Genomic DNA, 16776 nt, shown 5'->3' on the forward strand with positions numbered 1-16776 from the left:
TGAAGATAAAAACAGAACCAGGTGTGCCTGGATTAACTTTAATTTACTGCTCTGCTGCCAGCTGAGGGGGTGAACCTGAGTGAGACCTGTTAAATGTGTTTGTGACACAAGGACCATAAGACATGGCAGTTTGTTTTAGGCTGTACGCTTTCCAGCGCACTCCCGTCAATGCTGTCCTCTCCAACCCACAGAGATCTCTTCTGGGCCCCAGCAGCTACTGAAATAGGGAAGGCGTGGTTTGTGTGATGGACCTCAGCTGTGGAGGTACCGTCCCCCAAACCCACTGCTCGATCCATGCCTTGCAGCTGAGCCACAAACCACACTCCACCACAGTGTTAAAACACTGAGGTCCTGGAGATGGCATGTCATCCTTGCCAGAGTCAAATGAAAGAAAAGAAAATAAGACTGGTTGTATCTCCTGTAGCATTTAGAAATTGGAAACTATTACTACCAATTACTGTATCAATTGAAAAGTATTTTATGTGCAAAACTTATGCTAAACTGTAAGTCACAACCTTACCTGTAGACAAATTGGTATATGCAGGTAACTATGTTAGCAGCAAGATGCTTTAAATCGAAATTTGTAAGGCAAGAAGCAAAATGGCCTCTTGTTTCTTGGCTATGGATTAAACTGTAAACAACAAAACGAGTACTGAATCAGGGTTTAAAAAGAGCATCTCAGTCTGTAGTTTTACTCACTTGTGTACCTATCTTTGATCCTTCCAGATGGGTGTAACTCTAAGAGTGGTTAGGTAATTAATGTTGCTTTATTTTCTGTCTATAAACTAACTTACCAAACTTAAGAATTAAAATGACATTAAAAAGTAACAGAACAATTATACTCAACGTGTATTCATTAGATATATTAAATGTAATCATTGCAATTCAAACAGAGACTAATTTTGCATGTAAAATGAGAAGTAAGAGCTGGTGAGAGGTCGAAGCTAAACACATGACGATCTGTATGTTGCTTGTGCATATATCCTACATCAATAAATACTGGAAACAACAAAGGGAGTGGAAATTTCTAAGTATGTGAGGTATGTTGCATGTGTACAGTAGCATGCATGTGACTCCTGTTTCATCATATTTGACAGCAGCCATCTTCGGTCAGTATTTTACTGCTCTTCAAAGGACTTGTTTGTCCATTATTTGGTCTCTGTCAGAAGATAAATGTACGAAAAGTCACGTAAACCTGTTGACAGCACAAAATATCTAAAGAATTGCTTTGATTTACTCTGGTGCCACTTTGTCTGAAAAAATATTTGTTTCCCTCTGTTGTGACATTTTTGGTTACAGAAAGTCATTTCAACATAAGATGAGAGCAAATCAATATCACGTTTAGGCAGTCTGAGATATTGTGGAGATAAAATAAAGAGATAAAAAAATAAATAAAATAAAAATAAATACAAAATTATATATATATATATATATATATATATATGTGTGTGTGTGTGTGTGTGTGTGCGTGCGTTTTTGTGTACATATGTATATATATATATACATATATACACATATATATTAAGAATTTAAATCTTTGCAATTGGGCTTTAAAAACACTATCTATCTATCTATCTATCTATCTATCTATCTATCTATCTATCTATCTATCTATCTATCTATCTATCTATCTATATATATATATATATATATATATATATATATATATATATATATATATATAAAAACACCCAGCACGCCCCTGCGGGCGGTTTATCCTTCAAGCTCGGGTCCTCTACCAGAGGCCTGGGAGCTTGAGGGTCCTGCGCAGTATCTTAGCTGTTCCCAGGACTGCGCTCTTCTGGACAGAGATCTCCGATGTTATTCCCGGGATCTGCTGGAGCCACTCGCCTAGCTTGGGAGTCACCGCACCTAGTGCTCCGATTACCACGGGGACCACCGTTACCTTCACCCTCCACATCCTCTCGAGCTCTTCTCTGAGCCCTTGGTATTTCTCCAGCTTCTCGTGTTCCTTCTTCCTGATATTGCTGTCATTCGGAACCGCTACATTGATCACTACGGCCGTCTTCTTCTGTTTGTCTACCACCACTATGTCCGGTTGGTTAGCCACCACCATTTTGTCCCTCTGTATCTGGAAGTCCCACAGGATCTTAGCTCGGTCATTCTCCACCACCCTTGGGGGCATCTCCCATTTTGACCTCGGGACTTCCAGGTTATACTCGGCACAGATGTTCCTGTACACTATGCCGGCCACTTGGTTATGGCGTTCCATGTATGCCTTGCCTGCTAGCATCTTGCACCCTGCTGTTATGTGCTGGATTGTCTCTGGGGCATCTTTACACAGCCTGCACCTGGGGTCTTGCCTGGTGTGATAGACCCCAGCCTCTATGGATCTTGTGCTCATATATATATATATATATAAATCTTATAAAGTTTGTATCTGTCTTGTGTGAAATTTGTATGAAAAGCATACAAGAGTGAAAACAGATATATGATGCCTTGAAAAATTATATATATGAAACTTGTATGTTTTGGATACTTACTGGACTGTATTTTGTTCTCTTCTGGAAGTTATTTAATACTTGCACTTTCCAAATACTTGGTCTTTAATATAAACCAAATTCTTTTACACTTTTTATATACCCAGTTTATTAGATACATGTGTTTAAATGCTTATTAAGCCCAGTTTAAAGCAATGTAATGCATTACTGTTCTAAATTCAGTAATTGCATTAAAGTTACAATTATGCTGTTACTTGTGTTTCAAAGGTTCTTCAGCTATCTGTACCAGGCAGATGGAAACAAAAAGCAATATTATTATTATTTTTCTTCCTGGGCCCATTATAATTAGAGATACAGCTTTTGAGGAGTGGGGATATGGAGACAAGAGAGTGATGGTAAAGCGGAAACTGCATCCAGTACAGTAACAACCACATTATACAGCAAACAGAACTTGATCTCTTTGCATTCACTGTTCATGTCACTAAAGTGGAATCACTGTGGTGATCGCCAGTGCATTTTTCGCCCAGGCAGTGCACCATGATGGCTCAAAAAAAAAAAGAAGTTATATTATGTATATCTGAGATGTTGTTGGGTTAGTTATTAGTTGAACTGCAGCATGTGACGATAATTGAGAGCTACACTTTAGTTATTAGCAGTGGCTCGTAGCCATTCACTTTAATGAATCCTTGAATTTCTCTCTAGCTATGTCCTTCCATCTATTTTCTTACCATGTTAATTTCACTGTCTTCCTCTCTTCCTCACACTGCTGTTGGGACTGTGGTCCCTCCTGCTGCTTTTCTCCACAGCTCTTGCTACCAGCACCAGCCTCCTGCTACCGTGAGGCCTAGTTGTTGATGATACTGCTGTTCGCGGTGCAGCAGCCTCAACACTTAACATGTTGGTTAATTTGACACAGAAAATGTGGTTTTTGTACAATTCAGACGAGATCTGCAAAGGGTGGTGCGCTCGGCAGAACGCATCATTCAATCAGAGCTCCCTGACCTGCTGTCCATCTACACCAAGCGGTGCAAGTCCAAAGCTAGGAAGATTATGATGGACCTCTCCCATCCCAACAATGGACTCTTCTCACTGTTGAGGTCTGGGAAGCGCTTCCGCTCCCTTAAGGCCAAAACAGAGAGAATGAGGAGGAGCTTCTTCCCCCAGGCTATTCGGGGCCTGAACCAGGTGTAGGACTGGACTCTCCCAAACACGTCACTATAAGACTGGACTCTCACACACGTCACCACACGCACCACCACACATTTCCTATAATCCTATAATTCCTATAATTTATAATCCTTATCTTTATAATCTCTTCTGCTATTTGCACATTCTTTACTGTAAATTCCTAAGTTAATTTGTAAATTTTTTGTAGTAAACTGTAAATTGTAAATATTGTAAAACTTTTCTTCTGTCATTTAATGGTCGGGCATTGTACAGCTACAAGCATTTCACCCCCATGTCATACTGTGTATGGTTGTGTGTGTGTGACAAATAAAATTTGAATTTGAATTTGAATTCACGAAATTTGTTAATTTCCAGAATTTATTTTTATCATCTTTTTATTGTTTTTCGCAGCTTTCCAGCTCCACCTTCACGCCCCTTCTTCCACACTAAACCTTTTCTACAAGCCTGAGCCCACAGCGACAGAAGGGGAGGGGCTGTTCACATTAAGAGATTTGATTGGACAATCCAGCGTCAGTAATGAAAATGAACGAATGGGCTTCTGTCAGTGCTTGTACTGCCAGTCCATCAGCCCAAAAGTTCACTGGCCTGAAAAATGCCCGGTATGTCAGATTACCAGTCCAGCCCTGGTGATCGCTTTGAAGTATGTTTGAGCTAGTTTTTGTCTTTGCTTTTTGTTGTTGGCTTTGTGTTCATATGTAAACACTAAAAGAAGAATCGTATTTATATCCTCATTAGTATAAGGATTTGTCTTGGTATGTGAGACTGTAGTCTAAGATTTATATTATTAGCTGGTAATTATGTTACAGTACAATTCAGGACATTTTACAGAGTAACAAGAAAGTAATGTAACAAATAGTGTAAACAATTACTTATTCTGGTGAGTAATTCATAACGTACTGCATTACTTTTAAGAAAACTAATGAGTAATGTGTAATACATTACTTTTCTTGAGTAACATACCCAACTCTGGTTAAGGCAAATACAGTCAGCCACGTAATGTCATGTAAATATCAAATTCTCAGAGGAATCTCTCCAGCACCTTTTTGAATCTGTGTAATGAACAATTAAGGCAGTTCTGAAGGTAAAAGTGATGCAACCTGCTACTAGTAAGGTGTACCTAATATAATGACCTTTTATGTGTATGCCGGATCCTGCATTCCCCACAGTGCAACCAGTAACATCTTTTCACTGATAGATGCTTTCTGATAGATTATTTCTCCATACCTTGTTTCTTATGTATAACATATCTATCAAAATTAGTCATCTCACAGCCTAAAATGACGTGCACCTCTATGCCATGAAAATATAAATATAGCCATATTATATCCATAATTACAAAGATGTCCTCAACTGAATTTTTATTTGTAACTAAATGTATTATAAGGCATATCACTGAAATATGATTAGAGTACTAAAAGTTTACATTCTTTTGCTGAGATGTCTACATTAGAATTGTGTATCTTACTATAATGGAATCTGTGTAGAGAATAATTAAAATGTGTATATCACTTGTTGCATACATAACATTGGTAGGTTAGTCTTTAAACTGTAGTATCATTGGTTACAAATTGTTTTTGTAGAACGTTTTAGAATCACAAAGTAATTAATAAGATCATGTGTATAATGAATGTAATGGAATCAATCAATCAATCAATCAATCAATCAATCAATCAATCAATCAATCAATCAATCAATCAATCTTCCTTTGAACTATCTTTAATTCAGTCAAAACAAAAACAAAAACAGAGAAATAATAAGTTTGCTTAAACAACCCACAGTGAAACACAGGTTTGCTTAGCTATTTTAATTTATTGTTTCTCAGATATATACGGATCCTCTACTAAATTAATTCAGCAATTATAGTTGTTTCTTTCGCATAAAGATTTTAAGAAGAAAATATGTAAGTAGTTGCAATCAGTTGAAACTTAGCATAATTTCTTTATTAAATACATGTTTAATGTTCAAGCATCAATAATAACTATCCAAAACAACTATCTCGAGAATTTGTTCCTGTATTTCAAAAACATTTTCTGGTTAATTTGTATGAAAGAGTTTTACTGGCAAAGGGATGTTTTCTCTTCTTTTATAAGGAAAAAAACCCCCCACTGAAAACAAAAAAACAACAACAAATTAATTTTTCCACTGTTCTCTAACCTGTGGAGAAAGGTTCCAGTCCTGTTTCTGTGCTTTTCTAAGGAGAAAAAAACATGACCTACCTTTAAGTGCCCCATGGGTTTCTAGAAAAAAAAAGAAAAAGCACATACAGGCATGCACGCCCACGGGTGTTTTTGTGCTGGTACATTCAACCAGCAGAAGACCAGTCAACAACTCACTGAGCAAAACAGACCCCTGCTGGCTCTACTGAAGCAACATAGCTCTGCTGCTTTATATAACCTCATTTATGTGGAAAAAACTCCAGTCAGGTTGTGATAAATGTTCTAATCTGTAGTTCCAGATGAGGACTTAATATTGTTTTATTTCCCTTTATGGGGCCTGTAAATCTTTGTTTCCTTTTTCTTTTCGGTGACGCTAAATGAACACAGTTTTATTTAGTTTTTTTTCTGTTTTGTTTTCACGTGAGAGTTTGGGAAATTTCTTTTTCTTTCTGTTTTTTTAAATTGAAAATGAGTTAAATACAACCTCAGATGAACAGCATATAATAAATCACAACATGTTAATAGTTATTTTACAAAAACTAAGCCAAACTGCTGAAGCAGTGTGGGAAAATGAGACCGAAATAAAAATGAAGAAATAACCCCTTACTGCTTCCACTGGAATTAAGAAGCAGCCAGGTGCTTCTTGTAAATGCAGTTGATTAACTAATAATAAGCAGGTGTGAAAAACTCTATAAAAGCAGAAATTTTGGCAGTTTGCCGGTTTGCAGCATTCAAGTCTTTCTTAACATGATGATAAGGAGCAAATAAATCAATGACTTTGGAGAAGTAATTGTTAATGTTTATCAATCTAAGAAGGCAGATAAACATTTTTATATTTTTGAAGTCTGATATTCTACAGGTAGAAAGATTCCAGACAATTGTGAGTCTTGCCAGGAGTGGACGTCATATTCCATTAAATTCCCCCCACAGTCAGACTGTACAATCCTCTAATGACATGAAAAAAAAATTGCAATAGCTACTATAGACAGGGATTGTTAAGCATGTTAAATATTAAAGTTTGTGGAAGTAAAATCTGTGAAAGACTCAACATGTATGCCTTGTTTTAAAGGAGAAAACCTCTCCTATCAAAGAACATGTTAGCATGGTTTAGGTTTGCAAAGACAAGACTCCTGGAAAAATGTCCTTTAGACAAACACACCAAAGTTGATATGGTTGTTTTTTTAATGTACAGAGTTAGAATGTACAGCAGCATGTCTGGGAAGTAACAAACATAGGAATATTATTACAAACACCTACAACTGTTAAGCACGGTGGCGGAGAAGTGACCATTTGGGCTTGTTTTTTTTAGCCAGTTTCAGTTATTGAGGTGACTATGAACTCCTCTGCATACCAGAGAAATCCAGGGTCATTTGTCTGTCTGGTAAAGTTTGGCTAAAACTGAGTTATGCAACAGGACAATGATTCCAAGCACACCTGTAAATCTACAACCAGAAAGGCTTAAAAGAGAAAGATTTGAGGTGTTGCAATGGTCTGGTCAAAATCCAGACCTCAGCAAATACATAATGGCACGTAAATAATTTTAGAACCTGGTGAAGACCAGATCATTTTCTGATGATGGTTATGCCGTGATATGTGAAACCTAAGAACTGATAGAGCCTGCACAGACGCACCACACTCAAAAAATATTTATGCCCAAAATGCTGACCTTGAATAGGATTACATGTAAATTTTCCACACAATTTTATCACATGAGTACAAGATAAAAGATTACATTTAATGGAATCTGGTCAAATAACATTTACTTGACTCATATACACTCAGTTCATACTAAACGTATTTTCTTGCATTATTAATTATTTTAAAAAACAAAACTTTGCATTATTATATTTCAGTTGCATCTTACTAAAAACTTGGTTTGTATTTATAAAGGCCTGTGCTTGTATGTTTGATGGCAGAGAGTCAAATAAAAAAGATAATAGGTTATAGAGATCCTGCTTGTTAGTATAGATTAGACTGAAAAAAAGAGGAGAACATGATCTTAATCCATTCTTTTTATATAAACGATAAGAAACATCTAAAGATGTTTTTATTATTGTAATTGTTGCTTAGTTCACCATACATATTAAAGGTAAAAGTTAGACTTTGAAGCTAGAGCTGTAAAAAGTTCAGCATTTCAAGAACTTTTCTCATGTCTGTACACTACATGGCTGTACTCAGTTCCCCCAAAAAAGAGATTATAAACAGATAAAAAACTCTAGTTTGGGTCTGTCCAAAGGTAACAAATCTGTACCTGATCAGTCAGGCTAGCCTTTTCCAAATATTTCCAGTCTTTCAGCTGTGCATCTAACGTTTCTATAAACACAGTTCTGCCACAGGATTAACAGGTGACATGAATAAAACCTATAATTTAAAGTCATTGTAATGCAAAGCTCTGCTGGGATCTCTTGAGTGTTACTTTACCACAGTTTCAGCCTCCTCACAGCAGATTAAAGCGACATCCACACTTGTTGTTCAGGATCGACTTAAGGAACATCACAAAGATTCCTTATAAAGCGAAATAAAGATGACCTAATTGGTTTGACTGTCATCAAACAAATTATGAACTTTTTAAATTAACTTAATGTGTGAATATGTAGAATATGCTTGAGTTCTGAAAAACAGGAAAGCTCTCCAAACATCTTTCTTTCTACCTCCACGTTCAGAGACGATATGAAAAACTGAAATCATCAACTTTATTAGCAACTTTTATTTAAATGTCACTTTCTTTGAGTGAACCTCAAGCCAGAAAACTTCCAAAACCCCTTCTTCCCATCTGTGTACCCACAAATTCAACATGTGACACTTGTTTTGAGTTCATCTCTACACCCATTTTGGGTGAATGACATCTGGCTGCTCTCCAAAGCAAAGAAGGTGATTGAGAAACCAGAGGTAAGGTTACTCCTGCCTGTGTTATAACACTTGACAGGTATTTTGTGTGTTCTATTTGTCCTCCAAAGGCTTTGAGTTCACGACTTACAATTCCAAACAAGATGGCAATGTTGAATCTGTGTCAGCTGATGAATATATCAAGGGTTTAAGGCCCTGCATGACATTGAACATACAGAATATATAACTGCATTGTATGATGAGGCGATTCAACATGCACAATTACATGTATGTTAGTTGTCAAAGACAACTTCTTCTCAAGTTAGTATCTGACATTACAGTTTACCACCTGAACGCACCATGTGGTAAACTGTTAAGTGACACTGAAATGAATAGTGCAGCAGTAAAACTCACATCAGTGGAAGCATAAACACCATGTCTGTTAAGATTTGCTCATTTTTGCCATACATACATCATATAACTGGAGAACATAAAATATATTGATATTATATCAGTACTAAATTAATGTGGACAGAATTTTACATTAAGGCTACGTGAAAACAACCAAGTGCATGGCCTGGGAGTAAATAAATGTATTTGTTCATGGTTTTATTTAACTTATCTCTGTTGTGATTTATTAGAATAAAAAGTAAGGTTGGGAAAAATGTGAAACTTTAGCCTGGTTCTGCTTTAAGTTTCTTCCTGTTAAAAGAGAGCTTCTCCTTGCCACTGTCTCCAAGTGCTTTCTCAAAGGGGTTACCTGATTGTTGGAGTTTTCTCTATATTTTCTTTAGGGTCTTTACCTTACAATTAAAGCACCTTGAGGCAACTGTTGTTGTGATTATGTGCTATGTAAATAAATAAAACTGAATTAAATTGAAATGAATTCAGTTAAATTCAATTATAAATAAATTCAGAGGCAGGAACTGGGAGACTGGTCAGGGTCGAAGGGAAGATGACTTCAGCTATGTACAGAGACATCCTTGCTGGTAACCTTCTCCAGAATGCTCTGGAGCTTGGACTGGGTCAAATGTTCATCTTGCCAAGATAACAAAGGAGTGGCTTTGAGACCACGCCGTGAACGTCCTTAAGTTGCCCGGCCAGAGCCCAGACTTGAATTGAACATCTGTAGAAAGATATGAAAATGTCTGTGTATCCATACAGCTCATCCAATCTTAGGAGGTTCTACAATGAAGAATTGCAGAAACAGCCCAGAAATAGATGTGTGAAGCTTGAAGCATCTTACTCAAAAAGACTTGAGCCTTTAATTGCTACCAAAGGTGCTTTAACAAAGTATTTAGCAAAAGCTGTGAATACTTATGCACATGTTATATTTTAGTTTTTTTTTAGTTTTTAATAAGTTTACAAGAATTTTAAGCTAACTTTTTCACATTATTGGATATTGTGTGTAACATCTTGAAGTGAAAAATTTATTTAATCCATATTAGAATAAAGCCGTGACATGAAAAAATGTCATGTGAGCACTGAAACGCTGTGAATACTTTCTGCATGTCCTCTATTCCTTAGTGACCATGTCAAACCCACAGAGCACGATTTTTATTTATTAACTACAAAACTGAATGCAGAAAAACCCCAACGAAACAGCAGCAGCTAAAGGTTGCTCTGCTCAGAGTGTGTTTACTTGCTTAAGCTGAGTATTTCAAGAGAGTAAACACAATCTGAATTAAAATTATTAGTTGGTTTCTCCTATTCCCCTGAAGATAGAGAACTTGGTGTAAAGATGGCTATAATTCCTAAAAAGTTAGTAAATTATTTTTGTTGAAACTCCCTGAATTAAAGCTGAAAATCTGTGCTTTGGTCGTATTGATTGTTTGATTTTTAAATCCTCTGTAGTTGTGTACATTGGCAAAGCTGCTTATACTCTTTTTTTTCCCTACAAATCATGGACCTAACTTTGATTAACTGTTTTATTTTTTTAATAGTATGTTTAATGCTGTTTTATAGATTAAATATAGAATAGCTTTAATAGCTTTTCTTCAATGGAGATGTGGATAATGGATTGAGAACTGAGAACAATTTTTTTAATGTGTATAACTACTGTTGTAATTAAAACTGAATCTGAAATCATACTAATGATAACTTTAATGAACAGAAGTGGAATGTTTTGTAAAGGGATGCGTAATTACTTATAGATTTTTTAATCTACTTTATTTTTTTGTTTACAGACTCTAGGAAGAAAAGTATGTTTTCTGTGTCTCAGTGGCCTTGCTGGATGGAATCTGGATCAATAATAATGGACTTTGTCTCATGTCCAGTCACTGAGACCATCCCAAACTCAATGCCCCAAGAAGGCAAAGAGTTTGGGGATCACTGTAACCTTCTGTCTTTGCCTTAGAGGTATTTGTGAAGGGTTTAGTACATGTCACAGCTTTAGAAATGTTTATAATATTTTCTAATAGGCTACATGAAGTTTGGAGGTCTGTAGTGACTGATTCTGCAGAAAACTGGTGACCCCTGCATCTTAAATTTCTCATCATCCAGCCACCCCACTTTGTGGTTTTATGTGGCCCATCACTTCGCGACTGTGTTGCTGTCATTCCCAGTTGCTTCCACTTTGTTATAATACCACTAACAGTGGACTGTGGAATATTTAGTAGCAAGGAAACTTTACAACTGGACTTGCAGAGATGGCATCCCATCATGTTTCCATGCTGGAATTCACTGAGCTCCTGAGATCAACGCATTCACAAATGTTTGCAGAAGCAGTCTGATTTTTTTACACCTGGAAGTACCTTCAGGAATATATTGTAAAGGTTTAGCTCCCATGCGCTCGGTTTCTCAGGAAAAACGTGACATAATCTCAACACTTGGGAGCCAAAAAAAGTAAACATATAAACATGTTTCACATTTAATATCAAGGAAAACAAAGTTGCTTTGTATACAGACTGATTCTTATATACCACTTTTCTACTCTCCAAGCGAAACTCCAACTTTCCAGTCAGTAGATGACCTGTTCTACCACCTCACCTAAAGCACTATGTGCAGCAACTCTCACCAATAAAAACATGTCAAACTTTTACACTGAATCACCTTTAGAGTTAATCTACTTTAATCTAGTGATAATAAGACAACTAAACAAGACTAAAACAATTTTTTTTACATGCTTAACTTATGAATTATGACAGCTGGGATAGGCTCCAGCGCCCCCCGCGACCCTGAAAAGGATAAGAGGAAGCGAATGGATGGATGGATGCTTAACTTATGACTAAAACTAAATGAGGTCTTAGTGAAAAGAATTAGTAAAACTGAATCAAAAATGAAAACTGCATACAGTACCTTGTGAAAGCATGGGAAAGCATGTGTGTAATTTAAATTTTTACAATGAATCATACTGCCAAAGTTGAATTATGAACAGTATATTATGAAGCCATCATGTTGCTAAGCAACCACCGAGTATATAAGTTGGCAAACAGCACAAACAGGCCAAATAATAACACTACCAATAGCATGTACTACACTATAAAATTCTTAAATAAAATAGTGTCATTGGCTATTAACATTTATTAATATTTAAACTGACGACCTTTTAAATCTATATAAAATACATATTCTGATCTTTAACCTGAGAGTAAAACTCATTTCACTTTGGTGATTTCTTTTTTAGTTTTTCTTCTAGCATCATTATCAACTTTTTGGGTTTTAGATGAACTACTTAATCAAACATAAAAAGATTGCATTAATTAAATCTAAAAACATTGCTTCCTGAAAGAATGGCAGCATCAGTACAGTGAGGTAAAACAACTTCAGTTTATAATTTACCTGACAAACCCAGTGACTTTGAATGTTATCAGCCCATTGAATGGCTGTTATCAGTTGTCAGCAATTCTATAATTATAAATCAGACTGCAGAAACTGCACTTGCTGTTGAGAACGTGGAAACTGTAGATTGCACCTAGTAGTAGGAAGAAAGGTAATAACTGAAAAACAAAGTATCTAGATTCCACAGACCACCTGCTGTGGATGCTTGTAAACATATGCAATGGGATGTAATGGGTTTTGGAACAAGATAATAGATCTAGTCTGACCATTGTCTTTTCATAATTCATACCCACAGGTTTATCTCAATATATATTTTGAGTTTTTTCACCAAAGCAGATGTAAATAAAGTCCCATCAGTTACAAGAAACATTGTCATTAAAGTGATAGTCAACCACATGTTTTAAATTATGCAACTACCAAACCCACTACTTTTAAATGTGGAATATTTTCAGCAAACACTTAAACACTGTAAATGTGATTCATGCCACTACCAATGGAGTGATAATACACCAACCAGCCAACAAAGAGGTTAACGACGACCTCTGGCATCATATCAATGGGACTGATGACAACTGATAACAGGCATTCAATGGGATGATAACATTCGAAACAAATGACTAGCCCCGGTGGCGCCAGTGTCCAGCAGCCTCGCCTCTGTCAGTGCGCCCCAGGGTGGCTGTGGCTACAATGTAGCTACAGGGGTCCTTAGGGAAAAGCGCTATACAAATGCAGCCCATTTACCATTTTAAAGCTTTGGGCACTCCTGAAGACAAACTGACACCTACGAAGACTCCTGAAGACAAAGCTGAAGTCTTGTTTGAGGTGTGTTTGGTCTTTTAGCCTGCCAGTGCCATGAAAAACACTGAAGGCTATAAGGAAAGAGCTTCTTTTAGGCCAACGGTCCATTAAAATGACTTTTTGGTGGAATTCCCACAACTGTGTCTCCATCATAGACAGTATATAAGATGGACTCCACCCATTGATTGCTCTGGTTTTGAAGCCTTGACATGTGTGCACATTTCCACTGTTTCTATCTTGATTCCAAAAAAGAACTGTTGTTTACAGAGGTTAAGACAAAAAGCCCTTTTCCCACAGGCTTCTATCTTACTGGAAGTGTTTTTGCAACCACAGCTAAACAATTTGTCGGCCTTTCCGACAGAAATCAGATGAAAGGCATTTCTGCATTAGCTTCGTTATTCTGATCAATAAAGTATGCCCATGTTTTATAAACTCAGTGGTATCAATAGACTCTATAATAGCAACAGTATAGCCTAAAAGTTATTCCTTGACAGCCAGGGGGAAAAAACAACAAAAAGACAACACAACTCAACAGTAAATAGAAGAAACTGGAAGGGACTTAGCTTTAAAGTTTATTTCAGCTAGTAAAACTTGTTTATGAGTACAACAGGCTGCTTCTGTAATCTGAGGACTTAAATGTTCTTTATGTCTGACTGGGACTTTATCCATCAATTTCCACAACTTATGAGCCCAAATCTTTGTCAAAACTTGAATAGCAGTTGTTGTCACTTCCTTAAAAAGGTAAATGCATTTAAAACACCAACATATTAACATTATTATTGCTGTCTGTTAAGTCTTCTTTAAGGTAGACACCAAAACCTCATAAGCAAGCAGTTTTTAATTCCACCCTGCCTTTCTAAGTAAACAAAGGCTTACATGTATGAATCTCCTACAACTTATCTTACACAACAGCGAAACGCTTAAAATGGGTGGTTTCACATAAACCTACTAGTTGTCCTGGCAAAAACACTCTTATTGCACAAGAGGCGAGGACAAATGCACAGGTACACATAGCAGGACACACACACACACTTGTATACCCATAAGCACACAGCTGCCAAAATGTGTAATAGTTATTTGATCAGGTCATGTTGACAGATCAACGCTTTAATGATAAACAGATGGACGTCTCATCTGTGCTACCCGGGAGGCCGCAGACCGCAGGGCCCTGACTTCCTTTGCAGGCCGTTAATAGAGAACACGGCTCAGGTCAAACAAATAAACATGCTGCCTGCTGGCCATGCACACAAACGGTTACCTTTTGTGTGTTCGCCAACAAACTGTTTTTCTGACCTTGCGATCCCCCGAGCTTGATAAGGCATTAAAAGATATCAGACTTTTAAAAAGTGTCAATTTAACAAGTTTCACCCAGCTAACGATGAGGAACATTTAACAACTAAAGTAATATGAAAAGTCCCAACAGACATTATTGGTAATTTTTATGAAAATAACAAATGAACAAATGAAAAGCCAGAAAATAATCTTAATAATAAAGTAAGAACTTTTGTTTTGGGATGATGACTCTACAAACATATTTAAAAAAAATGTTAACTGTTTGAGGAGAATTTGAGGGGAAGGTGAAGTGTAACATTTATGTCTGATTGTTTAGTTTATTTTTAAATAAACTAAAATAAACAAAACAACTGGTCCATTGTAATGAACCAAAAGGTTATTGCACATTTCAAAGTGGAAAGTGAAATATTTCATCAGGAGTCATAACTGAAATAACAGAAATTATCAAATGTTTGAATGTTAATGTTTACTTAAGGTCTTTTTTGTTTGTTTATTTATTGAAAAAACAGAGAGAACAATTTTGACTTCTAGAGGGAGTAGGCAAGTTGTTCTTTGCAAACAAATGATTTCATTTTAATTGTTCAAATGGCTGGGTAGCATGGTGGTGCAGGGGTTAGCAGTGTTGCCTCATAGCAGATGGTAGAGTCAGTATTTGGCATAAACCACATGAAGGCTTGGATCCATCCATCATCAACTAATCAGGATGTTGATGGTGTAATGGTTTGTGTTTCTTGGCACATTCTGGACCCTTTAGTATCGGCTGAGCATCATTTAAATGCCATAGCCTACCTGAGTGTTGTTGCTGACAAATATGTACACAGTGTACCTATTTTCTGATGGCACATCATGGATGTGTAGTTCACAAATCTGCAGCAACCTTGTGATGCTAAAATGTCAATATGAACAAAATTTCTGAGAAACGTTGTTGAATACATGCCACATAGAATTAAGGCAGTTCTGCGGGCAAAAAAGTGTAAAACGGGGTTCAGACAAAGTGTATAAGTGCATATACATTATATGTATATGTTTAAAATAAAGTTAGCATACTGTTCATAAAAATAAAAAATGAGATGAGCTGACCTATGCTGCTGTGTTTGTGGAACTGCACAACTACAAGATGTAAGCAGATCTTTCACACCTGGATAATTTCCTTTGTTTACACTGACAGAACTACTGTTTATACATTTTTTACACTAGATGAAAAAAACACACCATCACATCATACACTATCCAATATCTGCTTTTTAAAAAGAGGGCATTACGTGTACACTTTAAATTTCCGGTAGATCAAATGTCACTGAGTAGTCAAATATAATCTCTCTTCTCCCTCTCCTGTTCTGTCGTTCCTACATAATTATGTATCTTTCTGAACACTTTTTATTATCTTTTAAAGAGACCGCTCAGCGCATTGATGGAACTGTTGCTATCACTTTGTGCCATATAAATAAAAGTTCATTTAAATTAATCAAATTGAATTGCTCACAAATCAAATTTATGGTGCTTGAAGCACCAGAAATACTTTTGATACTTTGACTAAATAGCAAGTGCCATTTAGTCAAAGTATCAACTTTTAACTCTTATAAACTTTTAACTCTTATACCAGCTTTGTTTGGTTCTGGTGATACTCACTAAATCCTAACATAAATGACAGCAGTTAAATCAGGCCCCACAGAGGCTTAACTTAGAGCTGAGCAGAGGCAATTAAAGTTTTACAATGTTCTTTTGGAGAAAATGACTTCCGCTTTGGTGAAATAATATTTACCACCTAATAAACTGTCACTGATGCATTATTAAGAGTAACTACACCTCACAAGTAGTAAGTTTAAAAAGCTTGAAAACAGAGATGATAGATGAGAGGACTTATTTTTAAATACAGTCCCTGCAGTTTTGAAAGTCCAAAATTACGAAAGAAAAAAAAAGGGGCACAAGTTTATTGCAGCAGAGTGCAGATCAGAGTCCTGCCATTTGAGACCTTGAGGAGGTGGTTCATGGAGAAATCGATAGTGTTAAATGAAATAAAGTAGCATAAACAGAGTTAGGAAAGCCCTGGAAAGTGGGTACAAACACATGCGCACACACACAAATTGGTTTGATTATGCACTGAGGGTTAATGATCAGATGGCCGGCCTCACTGATGTGTAATAACATCTGCAGCGAGGTCAGTCCCTCTCTGGCCCCACTGGCCCCTGACAATCATCCGAGTCTGTCCGAACGCAAACACCACACACACCGCACATATGTCATCCATACGTCAGTGTGACAGAAAAACAAGA

The sequence above is a fragment of the Mchenga conophoros genome, linkage group LG5 (genome assembly GCF_057382185.1).
Source record: "Mchenga conophoros isolate Kocher_MC1m ecotype Shallow Benthic linkage group LG5, M_conophoros_male_GT1.1, whole genome shotgun sequence".
Lineage (NCBI taxonomy): Eukaryota > Metazoa > Chordata > Actinopteri > Cichliformes > Cichlidae > Mchenga > Mchenga conophoros.